This window comes from Elephantulus edwardii, unplaced genomic scaffold (assembly GCF_000299155.1).
Source record: "Elephantulus edwardii isolate Elephantulus edwardi_28Jun2011 unplaced genomic scaffold, EleEdw1.0 scaffold00022, whole genome shotgun sequence".
Classification (NCBI taxonomy): Eukaryota; Metazoa; Chordata; class Mammalia; order Macroscelidea; family Macroscelididae; genus Elephantulus; species Elephantulus edwardii.
In genome coordinates, this window is record NW_006399772.1 from 5,157,174 (window position 1) to 5,169,310 (window position 12,137).

A 12,137-nucleotide genomic window follows, 5' to 3' on the forward strand; every position below is an offset into this window, starting at 1 on the left:
CTATTGGATTATTTACCTTTATCTTGTTGTGGTGCTCAAGTATTTCATAAATTCTGGATATAAGTCCCTTATCTGATATGTTATTACCAAAAAGTATTTGGTAATAACATATCAGAAAAAGTATATGGTTTCTTTAGGGCATGTTCCCAATAGTGGCATTGCTGGGTCCAATGGTGTTTCTAATTTTTTGAGAAAGCACCAAACTACCTTCAATAGTGTTTGCAGCATTTTACACTCCCACCAGCAGTGAATAAGGGTTCCAATCTCTCCACCACCTCACCAACATTTATTGTTTGCTGCTCTGTTGAGCTTTGCTATCATTACTAGGGTGAGATGATATCTCATAGTTGTTTTTATCTTCCAAGTATCTTGACATAGACTGGTCAGCATATCTGTTTGTTGCAATACTTCAGTAGACATCTCATTCATTTCTGGTGTCTTTTATTTTTTTTATTTATTTGTTTTTGGTCAATGCCTTCAGTACAGATTGAACTTCTTCCTTCATCACTGTTGCTGCTTCCTCTAATGGTTCTCTGTCAACCAATCCTTTTTGGTACAGTGATTCTGTATCCCTCCATCTTCCTTTCATGCTTCCTGGATTGTCTAAGATTTTGCCCATATCATTCTTCAGTATTGCAACTCAAGGCTTGAATTTGATTTTTCAGTTCATTCAGCTTGAGAAAGAGTGAGTTCTTCCCTTTTGATTATCTAACTCTAGCTCTTTTCACATTTTGTTGTGCTATTTTTTTTTTTGTCTTCTCAAACTACCTTTTGAAATCTTCTTTTCAAGTTTTTGTTTTGCCATTTCTCCCATTGTTTTGGCTTCTTGATGTTCTGGTACAATTTTCAGACAAGTGCAGGCTTACATTTTGCAGTTTATAAAGTATTTAAAGGATGGCTTTCTTCATTTGATTAAAATTTATGCAAGCTGATAATTGTGAGTGTGTTGTCCTTCAAATCACACCTATCATTGTACATGACTTTAATACTATATTTAAATTCACTTTGACTTACGGTTTCCTTGCTGTCTTTGGATATATTTAAGAATGCTGTGGCATTCTGTGATCAGTCAGGCAGGGCTGAGGAGTGACTTCATCTGAGACAGATTCCATACCCAGGCTATCCCCTTACAGGCTTCCCAGATTTCTCTGGTTATCCTCCTGTAGGACAGGAGTCATCATTTCACTCTCCAGGCCAGTATCCGTATCCTAGTGGCCTTGTTCCAATGGGAAGAGGTACCTTCCCACTAGCTCCAAATGGTGGCCCTGGAGGCTAGCCTGCCCCGGAGGCTACCCAGCTCCTGGAGGTTTGCCTGCTGTCCCCCAGAGCCCCATCCTATCCTGGAGGCCAAGGGTTTGGAGCTCCACCAGATGGAAAGGCCTTTTCTGGCTCTCCACAGCTGTCATCACAGTCTTATGGTGGTGGCCATACACAAGTTCCAATGCCAGATGCCTTTCCTAGAGTACAGGTGCCTTCTCAGTGTCCTAAAGGACAAGTTCCTTTCCTCAGTCAGTCTGTTGCAATGACTCAGGGCACTCAAGGAACAATACAATCTACTTCCAACTTTGATGCCATAAAAGATGCTTACATTTTCTGAAAAGCAAAGAAAGATTTCAGGACAGATGAGTAGGCAGTTGTGTATGTTGTGGCCAACAATTCCAATGACCGAGGGGGGGGGATTAAAATTGCTTTTAAGACCATGTATGGCAAGGATTTAATCAAAGATCTCAAGTCAGAGTTAAATGGTAATATAGAAGAACTCATCCTTGCCCTGTTCATGCCATCCACATATTATCATGCCAAGAGTTTACAGAATGCAATGGAAGGGAACAGGACCTCAGAAACAAATCTTGATTGAGATTTTGTGCCCAAGAATGAACTGGAAAATCTGAAAAAATTATCACAAGTTATGAATCAGAATTTGGATGAGACTTGAAGAAGATATTAGGTAAGGTACATCAGGACATTTTTAACATTTACATGTATTTATGTACTAGGGAAAGCATGATAAGAACCCAAAAGTGAACCATCAAATGCCTCAGGAAGATGTTCAGAACCTTTATGAAGCTGATGAGGGGAGACTTCTTACCACAGGAAGCTTTCATCAGTTGAGAGCTATGGTGGGGACTTATTTTGGGATGGCTAATTGTGATTTTCTTAGTAGTGTGAGCTGGGAATTCTATGGAAATGTTGAAAGTGGTTTGAAGACTCTGCTGCCGTGTGACCTGAACCACTTACCCTGCCTTCTTTGCTGAGAGGCTCTGCTGTTCTGTGAAAGATTCTAGCATGAATGACTCCACTTTGGTCAAGATTGTGGTCATTTGAAGTGAGATTGATCTTGACCTTATACAAATAAAACAGATGTTCAATCAGATGTATTAGGAGCACAGTGATTTCAGGTGAAAGCAGTGAAGACTACCAAAAGTTTCTTCTGGCTATTTGTGGGCTCATGGGAGGAATTTTTTTTTATGAATTAATTTTCTACCCATATCTTCTCTTTCAAAATAATGACTGATCTGCATGTAGCCATATCAATTAATTACCTATTCAAAAGAATTTTTTACTAAGGACTATGTCAGTGTAAAGGGAGCTCTGGTGGCCTAGTGGCAAGACGCTGCACTGCAATCCTGAAGGCACGTGGTTCGAGGCTATTAGCTGCTCCACAGAAGAAGGATGGACAGTCTCCTCCTGTGTGATTAACTGTCTCTGAAAACCTGCCAGAGGATCAGCTATGGGTCGGTTCCATCTCTATGTAAACAACAACAACAATGTCAGGGTAAGATGTTTGGTTTGCACATGTTGTTATTGCCTTTATTCTGATGTTACTTTTCCTTTATAAATAATCAGTGCAAAGCCATATCACAATGATATAATACTACTATATTTGCAAAACATAACTCTTACTGCCCTTGTTCTATTTTGAATATAAAACTTAATAACAATTAAAAAAAGGGAATTCAGTTGACATTACTCAACCCATTTTTTACATCTAGGGTCATTTTAATGATTTTAAAAGAATGTTAATGTCAAGATTTAATTTTATTAACCACAAGACCTGACTTTCAAGTGTTACTCACCCAATTTGATGGTCAGCTAATATATTTAAAATTAGGTTTTGACTGGAAAATTGAGAAACCAAAGGACTATTAATAATGACAGGAGGTGGGTGTATGAACAGGTGTAGTAGATTGTGGTGACAGATATGTGAAATTGCTGCAATTCTAAAGAACCACATCCCCATTTCTTAGGTCCCTTCTCAGCAAATGGTGGTTTTATCATTCGAAAAAACATTTACTGAATGTTGAGATGAGACCATCAGAGACTTTTCCATTCAAAAGTTGGCAACAGTTCAACTTTACATTTGGAACTAAAAAATATGAATGATATTATTTGTTTTAATCTAAATTTTACATCAGTAAAGCATATCAATCATACTCAAAAGCATATCTATTAATCATGAAATCCCTTTACTCCAATATCTAGGCAGTTGTAAAATCTTACTATTTTTAATTCGTATCTTCTTTTCTCTGTCTTTACTGTAAATATATGAGCTTACAGTAGTCAAGAAACTGAATATCTGTACCAGTTTACAGCTTTCTATTTGAGTCTTTATTCTGCTAACTAACTAACTTTTTGAGGCACAAATTTAATCATGATATTCTTCTGTTTAAAAATACTCAATTAATTTACATTACCTTCAGAATAGAATTCAAATCTTTCAGCAAGACTGGAAACTCTCTCTCTCTCTCTGTGTGATTTGACATCTTTCTTACTGTTAACCTTACCTGCAGCCATGCTTATTCACTCTCCAGTGAAACTTCTCAGTCAAAGATGGTGATGTAGGTTGTGCAGGTGGTTCATCTGGAGTCCGACACCTTCTTTCTTTGCCTCAACCATGCTCTGGGCACTAAGAAGGAGGAAGGGGTGAGGCTGTGCATCAGGGAGTTGAATGCTGACATAAGGAGTGCTTATAAGTTCATATATGCAAAAAATGAATTGCAACCAGTTGTTGAGAGGTTGACATTGTGAAGATTATTCACATTCATTCTGTCATCATCTTGCAGCATTTTGATACATGGAAGGATCTAGTGGTAATTTCTCCAGAGCATCTATCTGCAGCTTCAACAGAGAAGATTCTGTGCCAGGAAGAGCAGGATGCATACTGGAGGATCCGTAGCCCTACACGTCTTAATTCAGTAACCAAAATCTATAATGGTTCAATATTTACCAAGAACCTGTGCAGTCAGAGATCAGTGGTCAGAGGATCTTCCCTACAGAGGTTGGAGGACAGACTGGAGCAAAACCAACAGCATTTGCAAGAGTTGTAACAAGAAAACAAAGAGCTTATGCAAGAGCTTTCTTCTCTAGAATAAGGCAGGAGACAAAATCAGGAAAGACAAAGTATCCAGATATAAAATTAATTATGCTAAATAAATTTTAAAGAAATATAAAGGTGAGAACTCGCATTATCTGATTTCAAGGCTTACATTTAAAGCCACAGGAATGACAACACTGTGGTGTCACAGGGATGGAAATATAGACAGATGGAACAGAATGGAGAATCCAGAAGCAGACTCACACGGACACAGCCAACTGCTTTTGACAACATACAACAAGCTACTCATTGGAGAACTCTTTTCAACAAGTGGATACCCATAAACCAAAATAAAGTACCTCAGCCTAAATCTCACACTTTATAAAAAAGTTACTCAAGGTGAAGCATGAATTTGCATGTAAAAAATAAAACATCTAGAAATAAATAACTATAGAAAATCTTTGTAATCTAAGGCCAGCAGTCAATTATTTTTCACAAAAGAAAAATGTTGATATACTAGACTTTTAAGAATTTAAACTTTCACTCTAAAAAGCTTAAGAAAAAAAGAAAGAAGAAGCTACAGATTGAGGAGAAAATAAGCATGAATTATGTATCTGACCAATCAAGAAAATACAAACATGCCCACACCTCCAAGGGGGGCTGAATAGGCCTTTCAGTGAAGAGGGAATATGGATGGCAAGTGAGCACTTGAAAAGATGATGAATCTCATGAGTCTTCAGGAACATGAAAATGACAGTGTGCTTGCCTATTGGAAGGGCTAAAGAGAAAAAAAAAATAATGACAATACCAAATGCCATTGAAAATACAGATAAACTGAATCCCTCAAACATTGATCTTGTTTGTAAGACTCTAGTCATTCGAGAAGAGAATTTGGAAATTTCTTACAAGATTAAACATATGACTTAGTAATCAGGCTTCTTTATCTCCAAGAAATGAGAACCTTTCACGAATGTCTATAACAGTTTCATTTGTTAATAATCCCAAATTGGGGAAAACCCAGATGTCCTTCAACAAGTGACTAAATGGTTAAACTCTGTTAGATCCATATAATAGAATAACAACAACAACAGCAGCTCATTGCTGTCAAGTTGGAACTGAACACTAGTCGACCCTGCAGAGGATTTTCAGGGACAGTAAATAGCACAAAAGAAGATTGCTCATCTTTCCCTCATGGAGCTAACTGGTAGATTGCTACTCTGCAACGAAAAGGAAAAGATTATCGGTACACTGACAGATGCCTATTCAATTATGCTGAGTGATTAAATTTAATCCCAAAAGACTATATAATCCATAGCTCCATTTACAGAACATGTTTAAATGACAAAGTTATAGAACTTAAGAACAAATTAGTAGTTGCCAGAGACAAAACCTGGAGAGGGCACAGGATAATACAAGGGTATTCCTTCACAGTGATGGTGATTACAAATATGGACCAGTGCCTAAAACGGCACAGAACAAAACACACACACACACACACACACACACACACGTGCATGAAACACTGGTGAAACAGAATAAAGTCAGTAGTCTAGGTGTTTTGTTTTTTTAAAAAGGATACTTCTCAGTCGTATTGAACAAATTCTAGTTTGCACAGTTCACCTGGATTTCTCATCATACTTCTATAACTCTGCACAGATGGATCCTCTTACTTGAAATGGCTTTCCTCACTTCATCATAGCGGAAGCACTTATTCATCTTTTAGGGCTCAAACTCCATCTCCTTTCTTTGTCTTTCCCCATTCCTTTCATATTATGCCAGCATGTTCCTATGGCCTACTCAGATGTATACTCCATTCTATGACCCAGTCCACTCTAAATTACACGTCACCATTGCACTTACCTCTTCTGCTTAACTCTCCTGCCGCTTTTCCTCTTGCCAGTCACATTTATTTTCATTTTTCAAAGAAAACCGTTCCTCCTCAGGGGCCTTTGCCTGTGCTGTCCTCTCTGCCTAGAGGGTTCTTGCTCTGATTTTTTTCATGAGAAGTTATTACCTCTTTTATGTCCCCTGCTCTTCAATGTCACTTGCTAAGAGAGAACATCTCTAATCTAATATAGCTTCCCTCAAATCTGATATTATAATTTCTTTTTGTGAGAGTTTTTATGTTGTTGCTATGTGTTATTTATTTGGTTTGAACTCGTAGGGTACCTATAAGATACAGTAGAACTGCCCTATAGGGTTGTAGTCTGTTTTGGAGCTATGGGTGAGTTAACCATTGAGTACTTTAAACATTGTACCATTAGGCCTCCTTTTTAAACAGTTATTGTTGGAAGAGAGCATTGAATATACCACAGACAGCTAGAGAACAAACAGGTTTGCCTGAGACAGGGTAAAACTAGCCTGCTCCTTAAAAGCAAGGATTCTGAAGCTTCATCTGACATACTTTGGGCATGTTGCAAGAAGGCACTGGTCCTTTGAGAGGTGCATCATGTGTGGAATGGTGAAGGGATGGAGAAAGAAAGGGAAACCATCAATGAGATAGATTGATACAGTGACTGGGGTAATGGGGGTAGGTATGTCGGAGAAAATAAAGTTTGCACAGAACAGAGCAGGTTTCAGGGCTGTTGTACATAGGATCATTATGAGTCACAAGCAATTCTATGGCACATAATAACAAAAATGTAAAAGCTTTGATTCTTGATTTGAAATCTTTCCTTTTTAATTATAAACACTTAATGCAACAAATTGACCTATGATAATGCCATGTCAGTATTGATATTTGTTGGTAGTCTTTACCCATGTAAATGGAATTTTTTTTTCCTGGTTCTTTATATGTTGTTGACATTTTACGTGTCATGAGATTCTGGTCTTGTTTTAATCCTATAGAAATGTTGATATTATTATTTTAGCAGAAAAATTTCCTGTTTGGATTCAAGCCACACATTCTGACCAGCCTTTAATGGATTGTGGTTCCCATGTCAGTTCAGTTTTCAAAGCCTTTGCAGTTCAATTCACATCAGAGTTTAAGCCACCTGGGACCTACAGAGTGGTCAAGCCAGTTTGTTCAGTTCTCAAAGTGTTTGATATGTTGTTTAGGGTCAGATCCACGTGTGTGTAGCTTGTGGTGAACCTAGGTGTTCATAAATTTTATGGGATTTTTTCCCCTCCGCTTAAATACTCTCCTCTCTGAAATCTCCCCAGAACTTTCTCATTCTCTAAGCTTTTCCTCTTTAGTTTTCCAGAGATAAATCTGAGACTTTACTGTGCTCTGCTGGGAACTTCCTGTGACTGTACCCACATCTGAAGCTTCTCAAGAACAGAAGTTCACTCAACTCAGCTGACTCACAGGTGAGGCTCCAGTAGATTTTTTGGAGGCTGTAAATCCCACAGGCAAGATTGCCCATCTTTCTTCCTGGTGGATTCGAACTTTTGCGTTAGCATGATACTCTCTACTTCACTAGAACTCCTTGAAGAATAGACAGCAGAGAGAAACAAAACAGTGGGTTGGACCTACTCTCTGAAGACCACAACTCCTTTGAAGAGAGAAGATTCCCTGACAATCAATTTAGGCACTAAGACCCCTGCTACGATCACTATTGCAGCTGCCATCACGGGACTCCTGGATCTTTAAGTGCTAAAGCATGATGGACCAGGGAAAAGAAAAGGAAAAAGAAAACTCAATTCTAACTCCTAGCTACTGCAGGAGAGAGCAGAACAGCCTCCCAGGGTTTGCAAGGTTTTAAGTCTTTATGGGAGGAGATGGCTGCAGTTTTTTCTTGCTTAGTAGCTGGGTGGATCAAACAGCAGACCGTTTGATTAGCTGCCAAGGGCATGATCACTACATCACCAGGCTCCTTCACCGAGCACTAAACCTGCTGCCTTTGAGAGGAAACCTCTGAAGGGCTTCCCAGGTTGTAAATCTTTGTGGGAGGTTAACTTGCCTTTCTTTATTGGAATGACTTGGAGACATGAACTACAAACTTTTGGGCTAGTAGCCTAACATATCTGAGCATTGTTTTGTTGTTTAGGTGCTATTGCATTGAATGTGACTCATAGCAACTCTATGAGTAACAGATATCAACCCTGTCCTTTCCTATTCCATCCTCATCATCGCGCAAACACCTGCGTCCACTGCTGCAATAACTGTGTCAATGAATCTCATTGGAATCTTCCTCTCTCTCGTTGACCCTACACTTTCCCAAGAAGAATGTCCCTTTCCAAGGAATAGCCTCTCCTAGCAACATGCCCAAAGTGTATGAAATAAGCTTTGTTATCTTTGCCTCCAAGGAGCACTATGTATTTTTTCTAAGAGATATCTGTTAGTTCTTTTGACAGCCATATGTGGTAGACTCCTTGGAGAGGTACATTATGCTTGGAAGGGTGAAGGGTCAGCAAAGGAAAGGAAGACCCTAAACCAGGTGGATTGACATGGTGATTGCTGCAATGTGCTCTAGTGTGTCAGGAAGCATGAAGACGGCATTAGATAGAACAGGATTCAGATCTGCTGTTTATAGGGTCACTATAAGTGGTTCTCAGCTTGATGTCACCCAACAACAACAACAACAACAACATCCAACACCACAATTCAAAGGCATCAATTCTTCTTCTGTAATCTTTATTCACTGTCCAATTCTCAGATATGTAGCCAGTGATGGGGGGGGGGTGAGAAAAACATGGCCTGAAACAGGTGCTCCTTAGTCTTCAAGTTGAAATCCTTGCTCTTCAGTAATTTGGAGAAGTCCCTGACAGTGAACTTGCCCAATGCAATAATACATCTCCCAGTCTCCTAATTGCTGGTACCCAAGGTGTCGATTATTGATCCAAGCAAGATGAGATCATTGACAACTTCAATCCTTCCTTGATTTAACATATTACTGCTTACTGCTTCACTGATGAGGAGCTATGCTTTCTTGATATTGAGATTTAATTAATATTGAAGGCTGTAATCCTTGATCTTCTATAGCAAGTATTTCAAATGTTCTTCACTTTCAGCAAGCAAGATTTTGTTATTTGCATAATGCAAGTTGTTAATGAATCTTCCTCAGATCTTGATGCCACACTCTTCTTAGAATCCAACTTCACGAATTATTTGGTGAACATACAGACTGAATAGGTGTGGAGAAAGGGCGCATCCCTGATGTATACCTTTCCTTATTTTAAACCCTGTAATGTTTCCTTGCTCCATTTGGACAACAGCTTAATGGGCAAGGTATAGGTTTTACATGGGCACAATTTAGTGTTTTGAGATGCCCATTCTTTTCATTCTTAGCCTTTGCATAGTCAATAATACACAAATAGACATTCTTCTTGTAGTCTCTGCTTTCTGCCAGGATACTTCTGATATCAGCAATAATATCCCTGATACCACAACCTCTTCTAAACCCTGCTTGAACTTCTGGCAGTTCCTTGTCAATCTACTGGTTTAGCCATTTTGAGGTAATCTTCAGAAATGTTTTATGTAGTCGAAGCATCAGGAGTCCCTTTTCTTTCTCCTCTATCCAGAACTAGAGGCCTTTTTTTCTGGAACTCCCTCCAGCCATGGCAGTTTCTACTTCCAGGTTTTGAGTTGCCTTCATTCAGGCCATGGAATTCTGAAGTACAGCCAAGAAAATGAGAAACTCCATACTGTTTTAACAGTAATGCAAATTCTGGTCTTTCCCCATATGACTACTGACATTTCCTTTTTAGAGTCAGTTCTCAAAACGCTGCTATATCGCCAGATTTCTGTGTTCAGGGGGAAAAATAGAATAGAGTCTACTTACCAAGAACTAGAACCTCTGTGTTTTGTATTTGAAGTATGTGTTATAGGATATTTTCCATTTCTGTTAGTTAACAGATACATTCATACTCTTGTTTGGACATTTAGGTTGTTTCCAGTTTCTCCCTATTAGAAATTGTGATGGATGAGTGGTTAGTTAGGAGAACTCAGGAAAATGTCTATATCCAGGCTCACATCTTCCAAGCAAATATCTATGAAGAAAGGACTCTTTCCTTCCTTCCATCAGACTATCCACTAAATTAGCTTATTCTCAGTTATAAGCAAAACTGAGCCACCTTGTACACACTACACAGTAGTTTGAAATTAGGATGCATGTTGTATTTGACTAAAGATCACAATTGTCTTATAGTAATATGAGGAGGTGTGAGTGATCTAAACTACATATGCCTGGCCACCATTGGCAAGGCCCATGACAATCTCTGCATAGCAGAATAACTTTGTGTGGCTTTCTCTTTTAAGATCAGACTGGCACAGTAGGGCACAGTCACTGCCATGTGTCACACCTAGTGGAACCCGCAACATACAATGCTGTTCTTCTCCTGCAAGTGTAGAGCAGACTTTGTGATTCTGGGAGAACCACAGGGGGATCCAGATGCCCCCACTTCTTTCTCTGCCATCAGTACACTATGCATCTTTTCTGGAGTGGTGAGAATGACAGTTTACACTCTCTTCTAGGGTAGAGACTCTCAACTTTTCACCCTACTGGGTCTGCAGAGGGCAGGAGATAGCATAAAGCTTGCATTTTCTTTAATCATATCTCTGTTTATCTCATTATCATAGTTTCTGTCTTCTGTAAGAGCTTGCTTGATTAGAAGAACCAGTTTTTATATCATGGAAAGGAAGAATTGAGTCTTAATTTTAAGAAATGGCTGTCCTCAGGGCAATCAGTGTGACTCCCACTGTAGTCACATGACAGCTGGGCTGGGGACAAAGTAGGGAAAGGCATGGATGCAAACGTGCCAGGCTGGAGGGATGGTGACCCTGGTGGGGGCCTCTGTGTGCCATAAGGCTGTGGCTTCTTGTGCATCAAGTGGCATCACTGCATCCCCAGCTTTAAGAATATTCCAGAACAGTGTCTAGTAGATAGCAAGAACTCAGTAAGTTTCCTGAATAAAGTAATAAGTGATATAAAAAAAGGATTGTGCTTTAGGTGACATTTTATATGGCCGATATATTTCCCATTTGATAGTTTGTACATAAACATTTCCATGACTTTAGTTTCATTACCTGTGTATTCACACTTTACTTATTTCCACCTCAGGCTCCCCATCTCCTTTTATCAAAATTTTCTCCTTGTTCCTGCCTTCTCATTTTTGCTTTTGGGCAAATGTTGTCATTTTGATCTCATATAACTGACTGTTCCAAAGAACACATTTCTCTAGGGTATTATTGTTTATTTTATGGGCCTGTCTATTATTTGGCTTAAGAGGTAGCCTTGGGGGAATGACTTCAATTAAGACCACAGTCCTTAGGATCATAGTCAATGGGTTTCTCCAGTGTTTGTGAGGCCATTAAATGGGAATTTTTTTAAAAATAATTTTGGTTTGTTTTGTTTCACATTTTTCAACCACTCTGTCCAGGACTCTCTGTTGTTATTTGCATCAGAATGGCTGGTAGTAGTAGCCAGACACTATCTAGATCTTTGGGTTCTTAGTACTTTAGATTAATTTTTTCCCTTAAACTATTGGTTTTTCTTCATGTTCTTTCGCTCTTGGGAGAGACCAAGAGTTGTATCTTAAATAGCTGCTCATATGCTTTTTAAAACCCCAGAAGCTACTCACCAAAGTAGGGTGCAGACATTGTTTTAAAAAATTTTATTGTGCCACTCAAAAAACTGTATGTAGAAATTCCATATAACCCAACTATTTCATTGCTTGGAATATGCCCTGAGAAAATAGGAACTGAGGCACAAATGGAAACTTGCACACCAATGTGCATAACCATGTGATTCACCGTCACAAGAACATGGAAAGACCCCAAATGCCAAACTCAATGGAATGGATTGAGAAATTGTGGTACATTCACACAATGGAGTACTACACAGTACACAGGAGCAATGATTTTGTAAATTACTACCTAACT

At 38.9% G+C, this 12,137-nt stretch overlaps 1 pseudogene; it reads left to right on the plus strand.

Annotated features, from left to right (window-relative positions):
- Positions 1–2,255, plus strand: part of LOC102861956 — a 6,581-nt pseudogene extending 4,326 nt beyond the window's left edge.
- The last annotated feature ends 9,882 nt before the right edge of the window (positions 2,256–12,137 follow it).